Source organism: Anomaloglossus baeobatrachus, chromosome 5 (genome assembly GCF_048569485.1).
Source record: "Anomaloglossus baeobatrachus isolate aAnoBae1 chromosome 5, aAnoBae1.hap1, whole genome shotgun sequence".
Taxonomy (NCBI): Eukaryota; Metazoa; Chordata; class Amphibia; order Anura; family Aromobatidae; genus Anomaloglossus; species Anomaloglossus baeobatrachus.
Window position 1 is genome coordinate 561,646,348 of NC_134357.1, and position 25,254 is coordinate 561,671,601.

Here is a 25,254-nt window from a genome sequence, read left to right on the forward strand (position 1 = left end):
CTGTTTATGTTGTAAGGCATAGCTTATCGATAAAGTTCTTTATAAGGAATAAATATTAAGATATCCATATTGAATATACATAAGTGCTGACATAGTATGGTATATTTATCTATCTGGAAGCTTCTAGAGATTACACCATGTGACATGCGTCTAGCAGTAATTTCCCTATATGGTTTGGACAGTTGTCATATAACATGACACGAGGGAGGGGGTCGTTCACTCCTGCACGTCGCCAACTGACCTAGGATCCTTCCAGCCCTTCCACCCGAGACGAAGCAAGATGAACACATGCTGTCAAGCCTACAGTATATCACCTCTGCCTTACCATTCAGGATCCAAGGAGAGATGGATGAAGGTTTTCTATTGATCAGTATGGACTCATTGAACTCTTTTACGTAAGCTAATGCAGTATATTTTTTTCCTTTTCTGTAACTGAACTGCAACTTTATAATTTAGCAATCATTTTTATCAGATATAAACTACATTTATTTTTTACACATTTTGTAGTCCATTTTTCCTGCGTCTTATCGCGTATTTGAAGAAAAATATATTTAAGAGTATATTTTTAACAAACATCTGCTGGCAAAAGCTCTTAGAGTTCAGTAGAAACCCGCCAATAACCCAGTATCTTACTCACAGTGTACCTCTTGCACGATGAGGAGAAAGATAGAATCAGACATGGGGAGCAAAAAGAGAAGAATAAGGTTCAACTACCTGGCCAGGTGATTCTGGTCCCCACGTCTGGTCCACCCCTCATCTGGATGGCAAGACAGTTCACTGCGTCCTGGGATTAGAAAGACGGGTGCCTGCTTTTTCGGGCGCCAGATAATGTTAGGTTGACCTAACGGTCACAGCTGTTGCCAGCGATGTCCGAATGCGGAGAGGGTACCGGTAACCCTCTCCTCTGCTATTCTAGGCTCAAGGAAAACAGGCAGACACTGTTATACACATAAGACCTGGAGATGTGCGGCTCTGAAATAGAAGTGTATTGATTTTGTTTACATTACAAAGTTATACAAAGTTGATTAGGGTGTAACTATGCAACATACATATTCATTAATCTACATTCATTAAAGGTGTCGATTACATGTTCCCAGCAAGAGAAATTAACATAATGACTTATATTTCCATAACAGTCTATAACGTTTCTTCTTCCCATAATAAGATGTTTTTCAGTTGTCTCTAAGTCAAAACATTCTGCATCCTTGAGTTTGGTCTGAGTTTATTACGTAAATAAGTCTGGTCTTGTTCTTGCAAGGGAGAATGAATTTCTATCATTTTTTCTAACCAGTGGAAAAGGTTAAGGCTATGTGCGCACGTGTGCGCTCTGCACGGCACTTAAAAGGTGCGCTTCAGAGCGCAGCTGAAAAGCTCCGTTCTGAAGCGCATGGTGCCGGCGAGAACGTGCGCTCTGCCTGCAGCTCCTGCCATAGACAGAGCAGGAGCTGCCGGCAAAGCGCACGGAAGAAGTGACATGTCACTTCTTGAACGCAGCGCTTCGGGCAGCAGCCGAAGCGCTGCGCTCTAAGACGCCACATGCGCATGGCCCCTGCACAATCTCCATAGACTGTGCAGGGGACGCAGGACGCATGCAGTTACGCTGCGCTACAAAGCGCAGCGTAACTGCACGAATTACGCACACGTGCGCACATAGCCTTAAGGTCCAGTCACACTAAGCAACTTACCAGCGATCCTAACAACGATAGGGATCGCTGGTAAGTTGCTAGGAAGTTGCTGGTGAGATGTCACACTGCGACCCTCCAGCGATCCCACCAGCAACCTGACCTGGCAGGGATCGCTGGAGCGTCGCTACACAAGTTGCTGGTGAGCTCACCAGCAACCAGTGACAAGCCCCCAGCGCCGCGTGGAAGATGCTGCGCTTGGTAACTAAGGTAAATATCGGGTAACCAACCCGATATTTACCTTGGTTACCACCGCACGGAGCTACACGTGCAGAGAGCAGGGAGCAGCGCACACTGAGCGCTGGCTCCTTGCTCTCCTAGTTACAGCACACATCGGGTTAATTAACCCGATGTGTGCTGCAGCTAAATGTGCACAGAGCAGGGAGCAGCGCACAATGCTTAGCGCTGGCTCCTTGCTCTCCTAGTTACAGCACACATCGGGTTAATTAACCCGATGTGTGCTGCAGCTAAATGTGCACAGAGCAGGGAGCAGCGCACAATGCTTAGCGCTGGCTCCTTGCTCTCCTAGTTACAGCACACATCGGGTTAATTAACCCCATGTGTGCTGCAGCTACATGTGCACAGAGCAGGAGCCGGCACTGACAGTGAGAGCGGAGGAGGCTGGTATCAAAGGTAAATATCGGGTAACCAAGGACAGGGCTTCTTGGTTACCCGATGTTTACTGTGGATACCAGCCTCTGCAGAAGCCGGCTCCTGCTGCCTGCACATTTAGTTGTTGCTGTCTCGCTGTCACACACAGCGATGTGTGCTTCACAGCAGGACAGGAACAACTAAAAAATGGCCCAGGACATTCAGCAACAACCAACGACCTCACAGCAGGGGCCAGGTTGTTGCTGGATGTCACACACAGCAACATCGCTAGCAACGTCACAAAAGTTGTTCGTTAGCAGCGATGTTGCTAGCGATGTTGCTTAGTGTGACGGGGCCTTTACTCTTTCCTCACACTCCATTAAGCCTGACCTGGGGGAGGAGTTAGGTAGTCTGTGAGGGAAGTTCAAGGAGAGAGGAGCTGAGTAGTACGGTCTTGTGAGCTGGGGTCTGGAGCTAGGCAAGCTCAATCCAGAAAAGCAGGAGCCGTAACGAGGCACGCAGGGAAGATTCTAGGGGAGAACTGGTCAGCACCTGTTCGCCCCCAGAAGAACACACTAAAAATTGGACATCGGAGTCTGTGGTTGCCAGGGTGTTAGATCCCCCAGTAACAGAATCCGAAGGGCAGGAGGACTGTAAGTATCCAGGCCCCCAAAACAACCCGAAGGTATAGCTGCATCACCAGGGCCCGGTGTGGACTCCAGCAGAGAAGCATCAGAGAGGGCCTGCGCAGCCTATCCTACGAGAAAGGGACGTACCACCGGTCCCAGCAGCAAGAGGGCCATTGCTAAACCCAGAGTGCAGGGTCCTGTAGAAGCAAAGGAAGAACAGGGAGTAGGCCTCAATACTCGACTGGCCAAGGAGATCACCTCAGGTACTTCCAGGCCGACCGGATCCCCTTCACCACCTGTGACTGTCTCCCAGGACTGAACTGTTGCAAAAGTAAAAGAAAAGAAGGTAAAGAGACTGTTGTTTGTGTCGGTTCTTTAGGCTAGTTTCACACTTGCGCTGGACGGCATCTGTAGCATTGCGTTGTGTCACGCATGCAACGGATGCGTTGCATATAGTGGCACAACGGATGCTACGGATCGTACAAAATAACGCAATCCGTTATAGGTTTTTTTTCCCTGACTTTACACATCTGAGCATGCGCAGTTGTGTAAAGACGATGTGTTAACGGAATCCGTCAAAATGACGGATTCTAACAGAATCCTCCACCATAGGCATCCATTATAAAAACAACGGACGCCGATGGAATCCTGCAGGTTGCATTTTTTTTACACTCCGCCAAGCGCAGAAAAACGCTACATGCAGCGTTCCATCCGCCCGACGGTCACTGACGGTCAGCGTCAAAACAACTGATGCGCCGCGGGGCGGATGCAACACAAGACCATCCATTGCTATCCGTAGCTAATAGAAGTCTATGAGGAGTATAACTGTTTCCTGCAACGGTTATCGTAATTCCTCAAGGCTGCGGATAGCAACGGAAGCCGTCCAATGCAAGTGTGAAACTAGCCTTACGCTACCTAAATAGCCCTGCACCATTTCCAAAGCCCCATGGACTTTTATAAGCACCAACAGTTGCCCCGGGGCACCACTCCACCTGTGGGGAGCAGAACTATCCTAGCTGCTAATCCATCAGCCCCGGAGGTCCCATCCAGCAGCGGCGGCTCCATAGCCGCAATCCACAGGTGGCGTCACGAATATTTCCACAAACTTTATTATTAATCACCATCCCCACAACTGCCATATTAGTTGACCCCGCCAGGGTCACGGAGCCGGGCCCTGCCACCACTGACTACCCCCAGACTAGTCCGGCCCGGCACCGGGTGTCCCATAGCCCTGGGGTGGGTGAGTCAACCTAATATAACCACTTCCCATCTTCCACCACCCTCTCCTATTACCTTTCCCCTTAGGCTGCTTTCACACTATTTTTAGCATGCCTCATGAACGTTTTGTTGGTTGTTTTTTTTTTTGCTGTAAAAGTGGATCCTGTTTTTGCAAAGAGAAACGAATGTTATTTTACAGGATCCTGTCATTTGAAGTCTGTGGGCGGGCATTGGAGTCATGTGATCGGGAGTGAGGGGAACTGATCGTGACAGACTGGAAATTCAAACGCAGCTGGGGGCAAAAGAGAGGATAGAAATGAGAAGAGAGGAGAGAGAGACTGTGATCACACCAGGCTGGTTTCTGGGCATGCTCAGTAGAGCAAGCAGGATCCTGTCTATCAGCATGCCAGCGTTCACATGCGTTTGCATGCAGTATAGTCAGGATCCAGCAATTTGCAGTATTCGGACGCAGCTCAAAAACGCTACAAGTAGCGTTTTTGAAAAATGTTAAAAAAAACCTGCAAGTTGCTGGATCCTGACTAAACCGCACGCAAACGCATGTTGACGCGCGTCCATTGCAAATGCATTGAAATTAAAACGCATTTGCACTGGATCCATTTTTGCGTTAAACGTTCAGGACGCATGTTAAAAAAAGTGTGAAAGCAGCCTTAAGGCTACTTTACACACTGCGATATCGGTCCCGATATCGCTAGTGTGGGTACCCGCCCCCATCTGTTGCGCGACACGGGCAAATCGCTGCCCGTGTCGCACAACAGCCGTCACACATACTTACCTGTCCGGCGACGTCGCTGTGACGGGCGAACCGCCTCCTTTCTAAGGGGGCGGTCCGTGCGGCGTCACAGCGACGTCACTGAACCGCCGCCCAATAGCAGCGGAGGGGCGGAGATGAGCGGGACGTAACATCCCGCCCACCTCCTTCCTTCCGCATAGCGGCCGGGAGGCAGGTAAGGGGAGCTTCCTCGTTCCTGCGGCGTCACACGCAGCGATGTGTGCTGCCGCAGGAACGAGGAACAACTTCGTTACTGCTGCAGTAACGATTTTTGAGAATGGACCCCCGTGTCGCCGATTAGCGATTTTGCACATTTTTGCAACGATGCAAAATCGCTTATCGGTGTCACACGCAACGGCATCGCTAATGCGGCCGGATGTGCGTCACAAATTCCGTGACCCCAACGACTCCGCATTAGCGATGTTGCAGCGTGTAAAGCCCGCTTTAGTTAGGTTTCCCTTATGTATGTCATTGTAAATTCCCTATTTGTAATAAATCTCCTTTTAAAGATACAGTAGCTCTTGTTAATTATGATTAACTGGCACCCCAAACCTCAGCAGATTTCTACATTTATAAAGTGTTTATGTTCTACACAGCGGTCTTGGCTCTTATATACAGCATGTTAGAATGCTGTATATAAAAGCCCACTGGTGTTGGCCGCAGCTTATAGGGCAAAAAATTGGTGACAAGTTCCCTTTTAAGGTTATGGGGGACAGATACAAAGGTATGGCTGATATAAGACGTTCATCAGATCCATACATGTGTGTTTGATTATGTATGGTCATCCACCAGAAATATTAAGTTGAAGATTCCTTCTTGGAAACTAGGTCCTGGATTTATTGGTCTGTAAAAGGTGACCGCTGTTAATAATCCTGTGGCCTTTCATCTTGAGATACCTCAAGCACTTAAAATCCATAGTGGTTTTTTTCACAGGTCGTTGGTCAAAAATATGTTGCGTCTTTGGAGCCATCACACTTACAGCCGCCTCCAGTTATTGTTGATGGTTATTTAGAGTTTCAGGTACCAAGAATCGTGGACTATCGTGTTTGCCGCTGTTTCCAATATTTGGTGCACTGGAGAGGTTATGGTCTGGAAGAAAGGATGTGGTACTAGTATTGGATGTTAATGCCAGTAGGTTGATACATTACTTCCATACGACTCACAGTGAAACCTGGCCCTGAAGGTCCAGAGGCCCTTTGTAGAAGTGGGGTAATGTCACAAGTGTGTTGAGTCCTTATGTTACCTCTGGGGGATGTGGGATCAGGAGGTCTCAACACTTGATTGATTACAGGTTCTTGCTAACTTGACTGTTATCTTGTATTGGAGCAGATATACTTTCATTTGATACAGAATGGGTTAAGGATCCTTTCCCTACTTGCTAAGATTACTAATAGCTGTAATCATAGCTGCAGCATCTAATCATCACTGCCTTTCACTATATCCACTCCTGGCATCACTCCATGCTAGTTATAGATTGTGAATACTGAACACTTTGAAGGAGCCTTCAGTTGCAGCATTGAAGTTTTCTTCTAGTGAAGCCCTGGAGTGCTGTTTGTTGACTTTCCCCACAATGAGACTATGAGAACATTGAGGTGGGTGAGGGAGTTGATCTCTGAGTCCTCAAGCCGTAAGGTGGCTTTACACACTGCAACATCGCAAACGACATCGCTGTAACGTCACCGGTTTTGTGACGTTACAGCGACCTCCCCAGCGACATTGCAGTGTGTGAAACACATCAGCGACCTGGCCCCTGCTGTGAAGTTGTGATCACTACAAATCGTTCAGGACCATTCTTTGGTCCTTTGTTTCCCGCTGTGCAGCATGATCGCTAGAAAGTCTGTGTGTAAAGGGGACTTTACAGCGACTCCGCGGCTCTGTCTGTGTAGCGTCCTGATTAGCGGTCACCTGTGAAGGATTCACCGGTGACCGCTAATCCCCCTAGTGTCCCCCCCTCTCTCATACTCACCGATCCCCGATCACCGGCGCTGCACGGCATTCACACTGCTCCAGCGGCTTTTCCTTTTTTGAAAAAGCCGGCCGCTCATTAAACAATCTCGTATTCCCTGCTTTTCCCCGCCCACCGACAAATATGATTGGTTGCAGTGAGACACGCCCCCACGCTGAGTGACAGCTGTGTCACTGCACCCAATCGCAGCAGAGCTGGAAGCGACGCTGGAGGACCGTGGATTACGCCGGACATGGAGGGCTTTGTTGTGGGTAATAAATTGGTAATGAGGGAATTTGTTAGTGTTTTTTATTTCTAATAAAGGATTTTTCGGCTGTGTTTATTTACTGTAATTTACAGATTAATCATGGAAGGTATCTCGGGGAGACGCCTGACATGATTAATCTAGGACTTATTGGCAGCTATGGGCTGCCAATAACTCCTTATTACCCCGATTTGCCAATGCACCAGGGCAAATCGGGAAGAGCCGGGTACAGTCCCAGAACTGTCGCATATAATGTATGTGGCAATTCTGGGCGGCTGCTGGCTGATATTGTTAGGCTGGGGGGCTCCCCATAACGTGGGGCTCCCCATCCTGAGAATACCAGCCTGCAGCCGTATGGCTTTATCTGGCTGGTATTAAAATAGGGGGGACCGCACGCCGGATTTTTTAATTATTTATTTATTTATTTTACTGCACAGTATAGACACGCCCACCGGCTGCTGTGATTGGGTGCAGTGTGACACCTGTCACTCAGCGTGGGGGGCGTGTCTCACTGTAACCAATCATAGGCGCCGGTGGGCGGGGAAAGTAGGGAATACGAGATTGTTTAATGAGCGGCCGGCTTTTTCAAAAAATGAAAAGCCGCCGGAGCAGTGTGAACGCCGTGCAGCGTCGGGGATCGGTGAGTATGAGAGAGGGGGGGGAAATCACCAGCAAATGAGGTGAGTAACGCGATCAGCTGCGCTGTCACTGAGGTTACCCGGTGGCCGCCACTGGATCCAGCGGTGGCCGCGATTAACCTCAGTGACAGCTCAGCTGATCACGCTACTCACCTCATTGTGGAGCTGACAGGAGCGGCGGTGAGTAGCGCGATCAGCTGAGCTGTCACTGAGGTTACCCGCGGCCACCGCTGCATCCACCGCTGGATCCAGGTAACCTCCGTGACAGCTCAGCCGATCACAAGGCTCTCTTCATTAGCTGCGTGGAGGTGACAGGAGCGGCGGTGTCTTCTGCTGCTCCTGTCACCTGCATGCAGCAGAGCTGGATGCGACGCTGGAGGACCGTGGATTACGCCGGACATGGAGGGCTTTGTTGTGGGTAATAAATTGGTAATGAGGGAATTTGTTAGTGTTTTTTATTTCTAATAAAGGATTTTTCGGGTGTGTGTTTTTTAACTGTAATTTACAGATTAATCATGGAAGGTATCTCGGGGAGACGCCTGACATGATTAATCTAGGACTTATTGGCAGCTATGGGCTGCCAATAACTCCTTATTACTCCGATTTGCCAACGCACCAGGGCAAATCGGGAAGAGCCGGGTACAGTCCCAGAACTGTCGCATATAATGTATGCGGCAATTCTGGGTGGCTGCTGACTGATATTGTTAGGCTGGCGGGCTCCCCATAACGTGGGGCTCCCCATCCTGAGAATACCAGCCTGCAGCCGTATGGCTTTATCTGGCTGGTATTAAAATAGGGGGGGACCGCACGCCGGATTTTTTAATTATTTATTTATTTACACGGCACACAGACAGAGCCGCGCGGCATTAAATGAAGTCGGGTGAAGTTCACCTGCTTTTTTGACACGTCCCCAACGACCAGCTAGTCGCTCTGCAGGTCCGGATCGCTGTTAGGTCGTTGGCCAGGTCTGCCTGTTTGACAGCTCACCAGAGTCTTTGTAGCGATCCCGGCTAGGTTGAGATCGCAGGTTGGATCGCTAGAAAGTCTCAGTGTGTAAACCCAGCTTTACAGTGCCACGAGAAAAACAACAAAGTGGTACAATAAGCTGTGAGTGCAGATCGTACAGACGGCTCCGTATAACATCACCGTGTGCAGGACAGACCGGGGCTTTACTTCATCTTCAGAAGTAACACATACGCTCCTCTCATGGTTGCGCTCTGTAATATAATATTTATATAGCACTATTAATTCCACAGCGCTTTACATACATTGGCAGCACTGTCCCCTTTGGGGCTCACAATCTAAAGTCCCTATCTGTATGTCTTTGGAGTGTGTGAGGAAACCCACGCAAACACGGGGAGAACATACAAACTCCTTGCAGATGTTGTCCTTGGTGGGATTTGAACCCAGGACCCCAGCACTGCAAAGCTGCAGTGCTAACCACTGAGCCACCGTGCTCACCTACTGTACACACACTGAACTTGGCTGCAATGAAATACTCGTAAAGAGTGGAAAATGTAAAGGTGTCTGAATACTTTCCGTACCCACTGTACATTGTAATTAGGTGCACCTGTTTTTTGTTTTTCTTTTTATACACACATAGGCACACACATGGCTCCGCTCCGTACACCTCGTACACATGCGGCTCCGCTCCGTACACCTCGTACACACACGGCTCCGCCCCGTACACCTTGTATACACACGGCTCCGCTCCGTACACCTCGTACACACACGGCTCTGCTCCATACACCTCGTACACACACGGCTCCGCTCCGTACACCTCGTACACACACGGCTCCGCTCCCTACGCCTCGTACACACACGGCTCTGCTACATCCACATTGTAAACTCCTCCTGACCCCACATATAAACTTCCCCTCATCCAGCACCATGACACCCAGCACAGCAGAGTCCTGCATACACTGAGGAGCTGATCATGTGACCCCTGACTCCTCCCCTCCATGTGACATCATCACAGGTCCTGGAAGCACAGAGGAGCATCTAGTGTTGGATGAGCCTAGAATGTACAGGCTGTTGTTAGGATCTGGAAGGAGTCTTTACATTGTAGCTGATTCACTAATGAAGACACTAGAATGTACGGGCTCCTTCCAGGTGAATATTAGGGTACATTCACACAACCGTCCCGTTTGTGCAGTCGGGAAAAACCTGTCCTGTTTTTCCATGGATTTATCTGTGTGACATCCGTATCCATTCCATTCCGTATATGGTCCGTGTGCCTTCTGTTTTTTTTTGCAGTCCGGAGGGTTACATACAGTCAAAAGCTAGAAAGATAGAAAGCTAGATGGATGTCTAGAGGGGTATATAGATAGAGGGATAGAACAATAGAGGGCTACATAGATAGCTACATGGATGGATAGATATTAAAACACGTCTTGCGTGTTTGAATCCCGGTGGGTTTTTAATCCTAGCCATATTAAACAAGTAAATGCAAGTAAATATACCAGTGAACAAGTGGACACTCCCCAATACCAGCTAACACTTCATGATCATTAATTAGTGAAGACAAAAAAGCAGTGTTATCAAACATGAAAATGTAAAGAATCCTTAATTCATTAGTAAATATACATCAAATCCGATCTGACATTCATGCCCTTGGGCACACATGAATCATATGTCAAAATCCATATTGCCTCCTTGTCCTATAACTCTCACAATCGATCACCTGCTCTCCAGGGATGGGGAATATGTTCCACTGCGTTGACACGCAGAGAACTAACATCACCTGCATGTTCCTGCAGAAAATGACGCAAAGCGCCCGACAAACTTCTTGAAGTAGGATTTAATGCATCATAAATATGCTCACCAATTCGCTTTCTAAGGGACAGCACACACTGCGAGTAATACAGAGCAAGTGGAATGCGATTAAAAAAAAAATCGCATTCCTCTTTGACCAATATTACTCTATGGGGCAGCTCCCATGAGCTATTGTTGTCTCAGTCCTAATCGGACCGAGAAAACAATCGCCGCATGCTGCGGTTCAATGCAATCCTGTTTCACTCGCACCCATTCAAGTCTATGGGTCGAGAGAAACATCGCATTGCTCTCGCGTTACACCGGTGTAATGCGAGAGCAGTGCGAGAATCGCATCAGTCGGCAACGGAGGCTATAGGGAGATAAATCCCTCCCTCTCCTCCGCAGCGTCGGCCCTCCCCTCAGTAGCTGTGGTCTGATTGGACCACAGTCATACGACACTTGGCTCCCGCTGTGCTGCGAGCGTGAGTTGAGTATCATGCGACACTCGCACTAATCCCCATGTGGCCTCAGCCTAAAGCAGGCTTTACACACTACGAGATCGCTACAGCGATCTCGTTGGGGTCACGGATTTTTTTACGCACTTCTGGCCAGTGTAGCGATCTCGTTGTGTGTGTGAATCCTAGGAGCGATTTTGGATCGTTGCAAAAACGTCCAAAATCGCTCCTCGTTGACATGGGAGTCCTCTCCCAAATATCGCTGCTGTCGCGTGGACGAAGTTGTTCCTCGTCCCTGCGGCAGCACACATCGCTACGTGTGACGCCGCAGGAACGAGGAACCTCTCCTCCTTACCTGCCACATGCCAGCAATGAGGAAGGAAGAAGGTGGGCGGGATGTTCGTCCCGCTCATCTCCGCCCCTCCGCTTTGATTGGCCGGCCGCTTAGTGACGTCGCGGTGACGTCGCTGTGATGCCGAATGTCCCTCCCCCTTGAGAGAGGGATTGTTCAGCAGTCACAGCGACGACGACGACCAGGTAAGTGCGTGTGACGCTGCCGTAGCGATAATGTTCGCTACGGCAGCGATCACAAAATATCGGCATAACGATAGGGGTGGGTGCTATCATGCTCGCCACCGCTAGCATCGGCTAGCAACGTTGCAGCGTGTAAAGCCCGCTTAAGGCTATGGCTAGTACAGCCAATATACTGTTTATTGCAAACTGTACAGGAGATCGCATAGATACAAAATTCACTACTACAGTTAATATATGATTTTATGTTGTAACGGTATCCTGTAGTTGATAACACTTTCTTTTGTATTGTACATACAAAAACACAACCCACATTGTTTGCAGCCACCCTTATAAGATCCTGTGGTGGGCAACCAGTTATTAGAAAAGTCTTTTTAACAAGATCACTGGGAGGAACAAAAAGTCAAAAGTCTTGTTAACGTTAGTTTCATGCGTTTGTTTAGATTGCCGCAAATAGTATGACCTGGGTTTACGATCTGCTATTTCTTTAGCCCTATTCAATAGCGCATTAGAATAAACCCTACAAGTCAATCAATTGTTTATCCGTCTACATTCCTGGGAATAGATAAGCTCAATGCTGCATGCCCTTCGTGCCCCTATGTACTCCCCCACTGGGATGTTTTTGACTATATGCCAAGGGTGGCTACTATTCGCGTGAAGAAGCGAATTCCCAGCTACAGGTTTTCTATAAAACCCAGATTTTTTTTTTTTATTTTTTTTTACCGCTACCGCAGTCACCAGTGAGACCCAAGTCTAAAAAATAAATGGATTCTCTCTGGAAATTAGACACAAATCTGCCAAATCTTGGAATAATGTGCTCTGTGATTGTTCTGCGAAATTAATGCAGTTAATTGTGGAAAAGGAACATCTTTGAATATCTGAGTTTGAAAAAGAAATCAATTGGTGGAAACATCGCTGATTAAATAAAAAGATAGTGCTTCCTATATTAAGCTTAAAAAAAGATACTATGGACACATTGGAATGCCTTGAAAAAAAGGTTACAGAATGGCAGGCCGCAGCCGCCCCAGAAGTGGTGCATCCATTTGATGCACCAGTCCTGGCGCTTTGCCCCAGCTCATCCCGTTGCCCTGGTGCGGTGGCAAATGGGGTAATATATGGGGTTGATATCAGCTGTGTAATGTCACCTTGGAGCAAGCCCTGGCATTAGTGATGTCACAGCATCTATCAGATACCCGACATAACTAAACCAGTCAGTAGTAATAAATAAAAATAAAAAAAGGGAAAAAACAGTCCCTAAGGCCTGCGACACACATCCGTGCCACCGGTACATGTGTGCCATTTTTTTAAACGTACCGGAGACACGTGCACACGGGGACCTAGGTAATCCCAATGGTTAGGAGACATGTAAGTATTTAGGAACGGAACGTGTGTCCGTTCCGTACTTACGTGTCCCCGTGTGTTAAAAACGGTGACATGTCCATGTGGCAATACGGGTGTCACACGTATCACACGGATGTAGTATGGATGCGGGGGCCCGTGTGACACGTGCCGTAGAAACACACGTGTCAGGTAAAAAAAAACAAAACACAAACTCACCTCCACGAGCCCTGCAGTCTCTGCCACGGCTGTCCCCTGCATCCGTCGCCCAGTAAATTTGAACAGCGCTTCTCCTTCACTGGGGGCCGGAAGTAGCGTCAGCGGGGCGTGGCCTGGGGCGGACACTGGCAGACAGCACCGGAAGAAGCGGGTAAGGCGGAGCTTTCCATTCTCCATGTGTTAATTCGTATAACACACGGAGAACACGTACGTGCCACAAAAACGGCACACAGGGAACAAACCACCCCTTTAACACGTACGTGACAAAAACGTTACGTTTTGTCACGTAAGTGTGGCAGAGGCCTAAAATATTTTCTCTTTAACCAATTTATTGGAAAGGAAAAACAAATCAAGGTCGTGTGTAATCCAATAAAGGGGTCCCATGACTATCCATACCATACTCAGTGTACCAGTGAATGAAGAACAGAATGTTCCCCATTGGCTGAGAGAGCAGTCCAGTGACCTGAGTTAACATAATTAGGTCAGGCCAGGTCACTGCAGGGCATAACGAGCTCCGATGTCATGAGGTTAGCGCAGGTCATTATCTGCAGTGATGAACTCTGCTGCACTTCTGACCATAGCTATCTCACCGCAAGTCTCGCGGCCGACCGGAGACTGAGACTGGGAGTGATATTGTTGCAGGCAATGGAACTTGATGATGAGCGCTGACGTCAGTTCAACGGAGATCATAACAGCAGGTAATGATTTGCGCTATCCTCCTGACTGCAGCTCTCCTCATTCCCGCAGCTGTGCGGGCAGATGCTGACACACTGTAGTGCTAGTGTGGCGCCCTAGGACCTGGTCGCCACAACGGCATTGCCCTCCTGAGGGTTAATGCTGAGCCTGGAGGTAATGGGGAAATCTACTGGCCAGTAAGTTAACATCCACCGCAGTTTCTCCCTCAGGCCAGTAGGGGGAGCTCTGAACCTGAAGTTTCAGGGAGCTTCCTTAAGCCTGACCTGGGGGAGGAGTTAGTGAGTCTGTAGGGAGCAGCAGAAGTGAACAGACACAGAGTGTGCTGTCCTGTGAATCTGGGGCCTAGAGCTGGAGCAGTTTGGCCCAGAGAAGCAGGAGTAGCTGAGAGGCAGCAGAGAGACTCGGACATCGGAGTCTGTGGTTGCCAGGGTATAAAATCCGTCCCTGGTAGCCGAATCCGAAGGGCAGGGGAGCTGCAAGCCCCTGGCCCAGACACATCCAAGGTACAGCTGCAGCATCAGGGCCCGGTGTGGACCCCAGCGGAGAAGCACCAGGGAGTGGGCCTGCGCAGCCACCTACAGAGGGAAGGGACGTGCTATTGGTCCCAGCAGCGAAGAGGGCCATTGCTGGATTCAGAGAAGCAGGGTCCTATCATAACAAAGAAAAGCACAGGAGTAGGCCTCATACTCAGCTGGCCAGAAAGATCACCCCAAGTACTTCCAGGCCGACCGGATCCCCATCACCACCTGTAACGGTCTCCCAGGACTGGACTGTTCCCAGAGTAAAAGAGGAAAAGGTAAAGAGACTGTTGTTTGTGCCTGGTTCTTTCCTCGCCTGTCGGCCCTGCACCGTGTTAGTCACACAGCACCATAGACTTTCACAAGCACCAACTGTGCCCCGGGCATTGCTCCACCTGTGGGGAGCAGTACCATCATAGCTGCCATAATATCATCCCGGAGGCCTCACACAGCAGCGGCGGCTTATTAGCCGCATACCACAGGTGGCGTCACGAACACAACCCTTAACAAGCAAGCCACATATTCTACTGACACCCACCAGGGCCACGGAGCCGGGCCCAGCCACCACTGACTACCACCGGACTAGTCCAGCCCGGCACCGGGTGTCCCATAGCCCTGGGGTGGGCGAGTCAACTTTTGGCGCTGTGAACAGGATTTCGTGCCCGGTCCCACCGGGTACTGTGCGCCTGCCGGAATTGTGCTTAAAAGATTGTGTACTGGCTGCAGACCACCGCCGCCATTAGCCTCGCCGAGCGCAGGAAGAAGGGGGGCGTGCCTGACAAAGAGCGCGAAGGGAGCGCGCCATCAGAGCAGAGCGCTGTTAACCCCGCGCGACCCGGAAGAAAATTTGAAAAGTGAACGGAGCCTGGTAAGGTTCACTAAGGGGGAGGAAGATGTCCGACTCAGAGGGAGGGCAGGTGGCTGCCATAGCCCGAGACGCCGCAGCACCAGCAGAAGCAATCCCAGTCGCCGTCGCCCCGGCCCCCACTGTAGCGCCGGTAATGCCGATCACCATGCCATACATACCGGGAGCAGAATGGCTGCCGCAATACTCCGGGGAGTCCCATACCTTGAGTGACTTCAGAGAAAGCCTGCACAGCTTATTCCGGGTGTATCCGCTGACTGAGAGCCAGAAGGTGGGCATATTAATGGGACAGCTAGCCGGCGCAGCCCAGCGTGAAGCGAAGTCATGGCCTGATACAGATAAAGGGACAGCAGCCCAGATACTGGCCAAGCTAAAGAGTACGTTTGACACTCGCACCGCAGCAGAGATAAAGATGAGATTCTTTGGGTGCAAGCAGCGGGCCACAGACAGCATAAGGGACTATGCCCTAAACCTGCAAGAGGCCCTGAAAGCAGTTAAACAGGTGGACCCAGAGAGTGTACGTGAAGAAGACAAACTCCTAACTGAGCAGTTCATAGAGGGGCTCCTGTCAGATGCCCACAGGACCCAGCTGCGTATCCTGGTCCTGCAGAACCCTGCTCTGGACTTTGCCAAGTTTAAGGACCAGGCCATCAGGGTACTAAGAGAATCTACGCCGAATGACCCAGTACCCCTCCGGCCTCCTGCTATCACGTACCCCGGGGTGGTGCCTGCAACACGAGCCACTGCAGGGGCTGAGGCGCAGTCCCTGGATAAGGATCCCACTGCGGAGCTCAGACAACAGGTCCAGGAGCTGACCAAGACTGTGGCTGCCCTTGCCAAGACCGTGCAGTCTCTACAAATGACCCCCTCGCCTGCGAAAATCGAGTTGGCCTCCAGCCCAGAGGACGTCCCATGGATGCGACAGAGAAGGATTCCGCCGACCCGAGGCAGAGACACAGACCGGTACGATTCAACAGGACAACCGATCTGCCGCAACTGCAACCAGGCGGGCCACATTGCACGACGCTGTCCTTTAAATGGGCCGAGCCTGGGGCCAGGAGCCGACCCCCAGGTGTAAGGAAGCCCGGCTCAACCCCCAGCCGCAGCAAGTATGTGGGAGGACGACCGGTCCTTCCTATTGTGCTGGATGGAATCCCGTTGAATGCCCTCCTGGATACGGGGTCCCAGGTAACAACCATCCCCCACAAACTGTACAAAAGATATTGGGCCGATTCAGACATTGACCATGGCCCAGATGATGATTTAACAATTGTGGCCAGTAATGGTCAGCCCTTACCTCAGATTGGGTACAAAGAAGTAACCATTAAAGTGGGGCGGGTGGAATTGCCATGTCAGGGGATGATAATTGTAGATATTGATCGCAAAGAATCTGACCCACTGCTAACTCTTGGTACAAATGTGATAGAAAATTGTATTGCCGAAGTGATAATTTTGTTACAGCAGGCGTCTGAAACTGCCAGCTCCGGGCAGCAGCGTGTCCTACAGAGGGAGATCGGAGCCCTGATGAGGAGGCAGCAGGTAGAGCTGGCCGGAGGAGAAATTGGCAGTGTGAGGGTAAGTGACCCCCTCCCCATTGTAATACCCCCAAGAAGTGAAATGTTGATATGGTGTCGGGCAGCAATAGGCCTCAAGGGTCAGGATTACCATGCCTTGGTAGAACCAATGTATTCAGACAGTAGGCCTGGAGTCCTGATAGCCAGAGGGGTAGCGGACGTCCGCAAGGGGAGAGTGCCCGTCCGTGTCCTGAATTGTGGGGAGGAGGAGGCCAAATTGCCCCGGTATGCCACTGTGGCAAAATTGTACACTGTCAGCAACAATACCATTAAAGCAGTGGAACCCTTGATCCCGTCCGACCAGGCGGAAGACAATGGCTCCAAGGGGCAGCCGGAAGACTGGTGCCAAAAATTACATGTGGGCACCGACTCCACCCCCTCACACCAAAAGCATGGGGTTTACCGGGTGGTACAGGAGTACGAGCGGGTCTTCAGCAAACACCCCCTAGATTTTGGGCAGGTGAAAGGGGTTCAACATCAAATCCCCACGGGTGATCATCATCCCATTAAAGAAAGATACCGCCCTGTACCCTCCGCACAGTATCAGTGTGCCAAGGAAATGTTACGGGAAATGAAGGAGGCTGGGGTTATCAGAGATAGTTGTAGCCCCTGGGCAGCTCCACTAGTGCTCGTAAAGAAAAAAGATGGTACAATGAGAATGTGCGTAGATTACAGACAAAGTAACCGCATTACACATAAAGATGCCTATCCACTACCCAGAATAGAGGAGTCACTAACAGCCTTAAAGTCAGCTAATTATTTCTCCACCTTGGATCTCACCAGTGGGTATTGGCAGGTTCCCGTGGCAGAGGCGGACAAGGAGAAGACTGCATTCACGACACCAATGGGTCTCTGTGAGTTCAATTGTATGCCATTCGGGCTCTGCAACGCCCCAGGGGACATTCCAAAGGTTGATGGAGTGCTGCTTGGGCCACCACAACTTCGAAACCGTGCTGCTGTACCTGGATGACGTAATAGTCTACTCCAAGACTTATGAGGACCACCTGAAGCACTTAGCAGAAGTGTTTGAGTCCTTGTCGAAATATGGCCTGAAGATCAAGCCGTCCAAATGTCACCTCTTGAAGCCAAAGGTACAGTACCTGGGTCATGTGGTCAGCGCAGAAGGCGTGGCACCTGATCCGGAGAAAGTCACGGTAATTAAGGACTGGCCAAGACCCACCACGGTGAAGGAGGTGCGGCAGTTCCTTGGACTGGTGGGCTACTACCGAAGGTTCATTGATGGGTTCACCAAGATAGCAGCGCCCCTTCAAGATCTCCTGGTGGGCCAGCCGAAGCAGGCTAAGAAGCAGAGCCCTCCATTTGAATGGGGCAGCCAACTGGAAACATCCTTTGTCCGGCTGAAAGGGGCTCTCACGGGAGAAGAAATTCTGGCCTACCCTGACTACAGCCAACCGTTTATACTGTACACAGACGCCAGCAACGTGGGACTGGGAGCAGTTCTGTCCCAGGTACAGGGAGGCAGAGAGAGGGTAATAGCGTACGCCAGTAGGAAGCTTCGGCCCACGGAAAGGAATCCAGAAAACTACAGTTCCTTCAAGCTGGAGTTCCTCGCTATTGTGTGGGCAGTGACTGAACGCTTCAAGCACTATCTGGCATCGGCCAAGTTTACCATCTTCACGGACAACAATCCGTTGACACACCTGGCAACAGCCAAGTTAGGTGCGATGGAACAGCGATGGATGGCCCGGCTGTCTAACTTTGACTTTACCATCAAGTATCGGGCTGGCAAGAAGAATAACAATGCTGATGCGCTGTCCAGAATGCCTCACTTACCCGAGTCTGGAGAAGACCTGGATGAACTCGAAGAGATAGAGTTACCGGCTTTCCATCACCAGGGTGTTTCACAGTGTGAGCATGCTGTGGGAGTGAAGCGCTTAAACCAGCACGAGGTCTCGGTCAATCCATTACTCCACCATAATTGGGAAGAAACACAGAATGGTGACCCGGCCGTGCGATTGGTCAAAGAGAAGCTAGCGCAAGCTGAGACCCATCTTGGCCCAGACGCTCCAGAGGAAGCCCAGCAGCTGTGGAAGGAGAGGGGACGACTGTTCACCTACCAGGGCAAGCTCTGCAAGAGATATGTCAACTATCGAACAAATGAACTTGTCTGGCAGATAGTGGTTCCGCAGAGGGATGCTCCAATGGTCCTAGCAGCGTATCATGATAACGCCGGGCACTTCGGGTGGAAGAAGTTGGAGGCCTTACTCCGTGATCGGTTCTACTGGGTGCACATGAGAAAGATGATCGAGAAATGGTGCCGAGACTGTGGCCCGTGTAACTTGAGGCGGAAGGATGATGCCAGCCAAAGGTCTCCCCTACAGCCAATTGTCACGAAGCAGCCCCTGGAGTTGGTGGCCCTGGACCACGTGAAGTTAACACCAAGCCGGTCAGGCTATGTGTACGCCCTCACCATTGTGGACCATTACTCTCGTTTCCTGGTAGTAGTGCCTGTGAAGGACCAGACAGCCAGGACGGCAGCTAGAGCGTTCCAGGCATCCTTTTGTCGACCGCACGGCTATCCGGAAAGGGTACTGACGGATCAGGGTCCTGCATTCGAGGCTGAAGTGTTCCAAGAGTTCTGTAACATGTACGGTTGTAAGAAAATTCGAACCACACCGTACCACCCCCAGACCAATGGACTGTGCGAGAAAATGAACCATGTGGTTATTGATATGCTGAAGACCCTACCGCTGGAAGAGAGGAACCAATGGCCAGAAAAGTTGCCAGATCTGGTAGACTTGTACAACCATATCCCAGTGAATTCGACCAACTGCAGCCCCGCTTACCTGATGCGAGCCAGACCAGGCAAGTTGCCTGTAGACTTTGAGATGGGGACTGTGTCGCCTGAGGCGGTTCAAGAAATAGAGGATTGGGATGCAGAACGGCAGCAGCGGTACCGTAAGGTCCAGGAGTGCGTGGAAAGGAGCCTGTCTCAAGCAAGAACGAGACAAGAACAGCATTACAATCAAACAGCCCCAGCAACTCCCTTAGCACCTGGAGAACAAGTCCTCAAGAAGAAGCGGAAGACGCATAAGTTGGATGATCAGTGGGAAAACGAGCCCTACACCATTATCCCCTCCAACTTTGACAATAGTAAGGTATGCCTCATAAGCAAAGATGAAGGCAAGACCTGTCAAGCAATTTCCCGAGACCGCCTGAAAGCGTGCCCTGAACGGTGCCGAATCCAAAGAGAAATGGAAGGAGTACAAGGAAGTCCCCAAAGTCAAGAGAAAGAAGGGGAGATGATTCAAACCATCCTTGGGAAGTTCCCCAAAACTTGGACCCGAATCAACAATGCCATAGTGGTACCAGTTTTGGCGTTTCCGCAGTTGGTCGAGCCAGAAACAGAAAAGGTTCCGGATCCACCTAAAGAATCGTCCGCTCCAGCACGAGATGACACACCAGCAGTGGAACAGGAGGATCAACCCCCTGTCAGTGGTGAACCTGTCATACCCTTGGCGACTCCTGGACCACAAAGGCAACCATCACGCTTACCTATTGGGGTTAGGCCCACCTGTAGTGCTGAGATAGAAGACGTACCACGTAGTCAGGGGCAAACACCAGAGCTACGTAGGTCCCAGCGCAGCACTCGGGGACAACCCCCTCTAAGGTATAGGGAGTCTACTGTATAAAGTAAAGAGTACTTATTAGAGTGTAAATAGTTATGCAAAATGTCTGTCATGTTGTGCACAAAATGTTTTCTTTTTCTTTGATTGCGAAAATGGACAATTGGGCCACTGGACTATGGGTGGCCAACACCTAAATTGTTCATAGTTAGCACCAGTGTGCTCAAACACCCCTGAAGAAAAACCCGTCCGGCGTGCATAGAGTGGGGTCATCAATGCTCTGACGCACGCCCAGAGCCTACGTTGGGGGTTTGATCGCGGCGGGTCCCCCATGGAGCAGTGTAATGGACACCCGGCAGGGAGCCACACTGGACTCTTATAGAAATGTTTAAGATTGTAACGTTAAAGAGAATGTGCCTCCCATATTGGGATGAAATGTATGACATGTTATGTTTTGTTTCTACAGTCCGGGAGTACTGAATTTAACTAAGGGGGAGTGTGGCGCCCTAGGACCTGGTCGCCACAACGGCATTGCCCTCCTGAGGGTTAATGCTGAGCCTGGAGGTAATGGGGAAATCTACTGGCCAGTAAGTTAACATCCACCGCAGTTTCTCCCTCAGGCCAGTAGGGGGAGCTCTGAACCTGAAGTTTCAGGGAGCTTCCTTAAGCCTGACCTGGGGGAGGAGTTAGTGAGTCTGTAGGGAGCAGCAGAAGTGAACAGACACAGAGTGTGCTGTCCTGTGAATCTGGGGCCTAGAGCTGGAGCAGTTTGGCCCAGAGAAGCAGGAGTAGCTGAGAGGCAGCAGAGAGACTCGGACATCGGAGTCTGTGGTTGCCAGGGTATAAAATCCGTCCCTGGTAGCCGAATCCGAAGGGCAGGGGAGCTGCAAGCCCCTGGCCCAGACACATCCAAGGTACAGCTGCAGCATCAGGGCCCGGTGTGGACCCCAGCGGAGAAGCACCAGGGAGTGGGCCTGCGCAGCCACCTACAGAGGGAAGGGACGTGCTATTGGTCCCAGCAGCGAAGAGGGCCATTGCTGGATTCAGAGAAGCAGGGTCCTATCATAACAAAGAAAAGCACAGGAGTAGGCCTCATACTCAGCTGGCCAGAAAGATCACCCCAAGTACTTCCAGGCCGACCGGATCCCCATCACCACCTGTAACGGTCTCCCAGGACTGGACTGTTCCCAGAGTAAAAGAGGAAAAGGTAAAGAGACTGTTGTTTGTGCCTGGTTCTTTCCTCGCCTGTCGGCCCTGCACCGTGTTAGTCACACAGCACCATAGACTTTCACAAGCACCAACTGTGCCCCGGGCATTGCTCCACCTGTGGGGAGCAGTACCATCATAGCTGCCATAATATCATCCCGGAGGCCTCACACAGCAGCGGCGGCTTATTAGCCGCATACCACAGGTGGCGTCACGAACACAACCCTTAACAAGCAAGCCACATATTCTACTGACACCCACCAGGGCCACGGAGCCGGGCCCAGCCACCACTGACTACCACCGGACTAGTCCAGCCCGGCACCGGGTGTCCCATAGCCCTGGGGTGGGCGAGTCACTAGCAGCAGTGAGGCTGGTGTGAGAGTGGGACACAGACTGCCTGGGTACCAGATGGAAGCCACATTGAAGTGCTTCCGTGCGGCTTCCGGGGATTTCGCAGACCCATTGACTTGCATTGAGTCACGGTCTGCAATTTACGGAACAGAATAGGACATGTTCCATCATAACCGAACGGACATACGGCATCAAATGTGTGTGGTGTGGTGTTTTTGTTTTTTTGAGTTTTTTTGGTAGGAACTGATGCACACAGAAGTAATTCCGTGTGCTAATCAACCCTACACAGAACACATTGAAGAGATGGGCCCACAAAAAAACAGGAACTGACCTGAACAAACGGAACGGTTGTCTGAATTAGCCCTTAATGAGGATTTCAGTTTTACGGGCTCCTTCCAGGTCCTGACTGCAGCCTGTACATTGTAAGACTCATTACTGAAGAAACTAGAATGTACAGGCTCCTTCCAGGTGTATAGTACAGAGTATACAGAGTATTTGTTAGGACCAGGAGGACGGGTAGGCCCAGGAGGTGGATCCACTGGGCTGAACACCTCACCGAGGGCAAGGTGCCCGGTAGCTGGAGCACTACGGGTAGCAGGACAGTCCGTTGAGAGGAGTGAAGTGAAGAAATCACTGGGACCACGGAGTCTCTGAAGGTAGTCCGGGTGACGGAGCTCAGGTTCGGAGGCCGAGATGATGTCAGGCAGAATCCGGAACCAACGGAGCGAGCAGGTGGGTCACCACACGGATCCAGGGAGCGGAGATGATAGAGACTGACGAGATGGCGGACAGTCACCGTTCGGGGTTCTGGAGTCGTCAGGACCGGTTGGCGAGACAGGAGCGACTCTACAAGAGAGATAGGTAAGTACGAGACAATGGCACAGGGAGACCTGACTCCTAGCTTAGCAAACACGAAGAACAGGCCCCGCCCACATGGAAAGGAACCCCCTATATACCCTGTACCTGCATCTTCAATATCCAGTTGGAGGACGCTGGCCCTTTAAGAAAAGGTCAATGACCGCGCGCGCGCCCTAATGCGCATGCGCGAGGCCCGGGTGCCAGAAGCCAGAGCAGGATGCGGTGTGCAGGAGGCAGGAGTGCCGGGCCGGCTCAGGACAGCAGACGGGCGCCGGGACCGGGGACCGGGTTGCCTGGAGGATGCAGGTTGAGGGAGCATGGAGGCTGAGGAGCGGGGGACCGGGGAGCGCGGCACGGGAGCGGGGAAGCGAGGTCCGGGAGCCGGGGAGTGTGGCAGGGGAGCCGGGGAGCGAGGCAGGAGAACCGGGGAGCGTGGCACGGGCACCGGGGAGCGTGACAGTATTTCAGATATACAGGCTCCTTCCAGGACCGGACTGCAGCTCTTAAATTGTAAGGTCCCTTTCAGATGTTCGTACACATACCAGTATGGTCATCCGTGTGACTGGTACCGGTTAAAAATGCATGATACTGAAATGAAACATTTTTTAAAAGATGGGCAAAACCTGAAAAATTATAGATAGCACAGATAAAATACAAAAATAGAACAAATACGATAGAACGAACATATGTATAAAAAAAGAATTAGAACATAAAATAGACAGAACAGAATAGCTCAATAGATATAGAGATGGCTAACTTCGCCAGCTGTTTTGCAGCATTTTTATTTTTTATATATATATATATATATATATATATAATATGTATGTATGTATGTATGTATGTGTATATATATATATAATATTATAAAAAAAATATGACGTGGGGTCCCCCCAATTTTTCATCTCCAGCACAGGAACAGCAGCAACTGCAGGCTGCAACCCTAAGCTCTCTGCTCTACCTTGGCTGTTTGTTAAAAATAAAGGGGATTTCATGCTTTTTTTTTTTTTTTTTTTTTGTTTTTTAAATAAAAAAAAACAAAAAAAAAAGTGGGGTCCCATACATTTTACTAAAACCAGCCAAGGTACAGCAGCCCACAGCTGCTCCAGAAGTGGCACATCCATTAGATGCACAAATTCTGGTGCTGGACCCGCCTCTTCCCATTGCATGGTGCAGTGGTAATATTTGTGGGGTTGATGCCAGCTGGCATCAAGCCCTGGTATTAGTAATGGGTGGCATCTAGCATTCACCCCTATTACTAATTCAGTAGTTGAAAGGAGACTAAAGTTTATTTGAACAGAAACCTCCTGACTCGAGCCCACATTCACCAATTAGTTGTTTTTTGTTTTTTTTTTAAAAAAAAAAAATTAAAATTGAAAAGTCCACCGTAATCCATTCTGAGGTCCCACGACCAGCAGTGTGTGTGTGTTGCTGCAGCAGCAGGGATGTCATGGGTTAATCGAAGTATCCAATGAAGTTGGATGACACCCCAGCGACATCCATGCTACTGCTACCACAGAGAGCCCCCAGCAGCATAAACCCATTACCTCACAAGAGCCCACAGCAGTGTCAACCCCCCCACCTCACAAGAGAACCCCATCAGCATCAACCTCCCACCCCACGAGAGCTCATGGCATCAGCCCCCTACGCCACAAGAGAGCCCACAGCAGCATTAACCCCCCCCCACTCCACAAGAGAGCCCCCTGTAGCTAAGCTACCAGCACTATCATGATCTTACTGCTGTATACATTATCATCACCTGCGGCGGCATCCCGACGGTCTAATGAGCCACGGCCGCATGTCATTTTAATACACCTGGCAGGGGGCACCTGCAGGCTGACGGAGACAGCTTTGATTGAAGATAAGGTTGGGGCCTACCGGAGATTTCTCCGGTAACCTGGCAAGCCAAACCGACGCTGCTCCTGACCAAAATCCGACTAAAGGTTTGTGGACTCGTTGAATGCAAGTGTATTGTGTGAGATCGGAAACATTATTGCACATTTGTGGGTACGTGAACGATGTTCCCCGCTCTGACACCAGAGAATCCTCAAACCACACAGTGCAAGCAACGTGAGGATTCACAAGTCTCCTGGCTCCGCTGCTTGGCAGTGAAGCAGAAGTAACCCCACCACTGGTCATCCCCATGGGATACCAGAAAAAATAGGGTGTTTCATGCAACCACTGTGATTTCTATGTATATTTTATGCTATGATGTATTGTGACATCTGCTGATAGGCAGCACTAAAAGGGTTAACCTCCCTCCTGCAGGGGATTAGTCATGTGACTGTTAGCATGCAGAAGGTTCTGGAAGATGCTAGAAGAAGTTTCCCTGGGCAGTCAGCCAATGACTGAAGCTGTGAGAGTCACATGGAAGGGGGAGGAGAAAGCTCCGGCTACAGAGTAGGAGATTTGTTGTCTTGGAGAGAGGAGGGAGCTGAAGGGATCTTTGGTGGAGAGGTTACTATTGCACCTGGAGGAGAAAGTTCTCTGCAGAGGAGAAGCAGCTCAGCCCTAAGGAAGGCAGACGGAGTGCGGATTACCAGAGGG

General features: G+C 50.4%; 1 pseudogene; it reads left to right on the forward strand.

Moving 5' to 3' along the window:
• Nucleotides 1-9,835: 9,835 nt before the first annotated feature.
• LOC142313016 (uncharacterized) overlaps nt 9,836-25,254 on the forward strand; it is a 183,075-nt pseudogene continuing 167,656 nt past the window's right edge.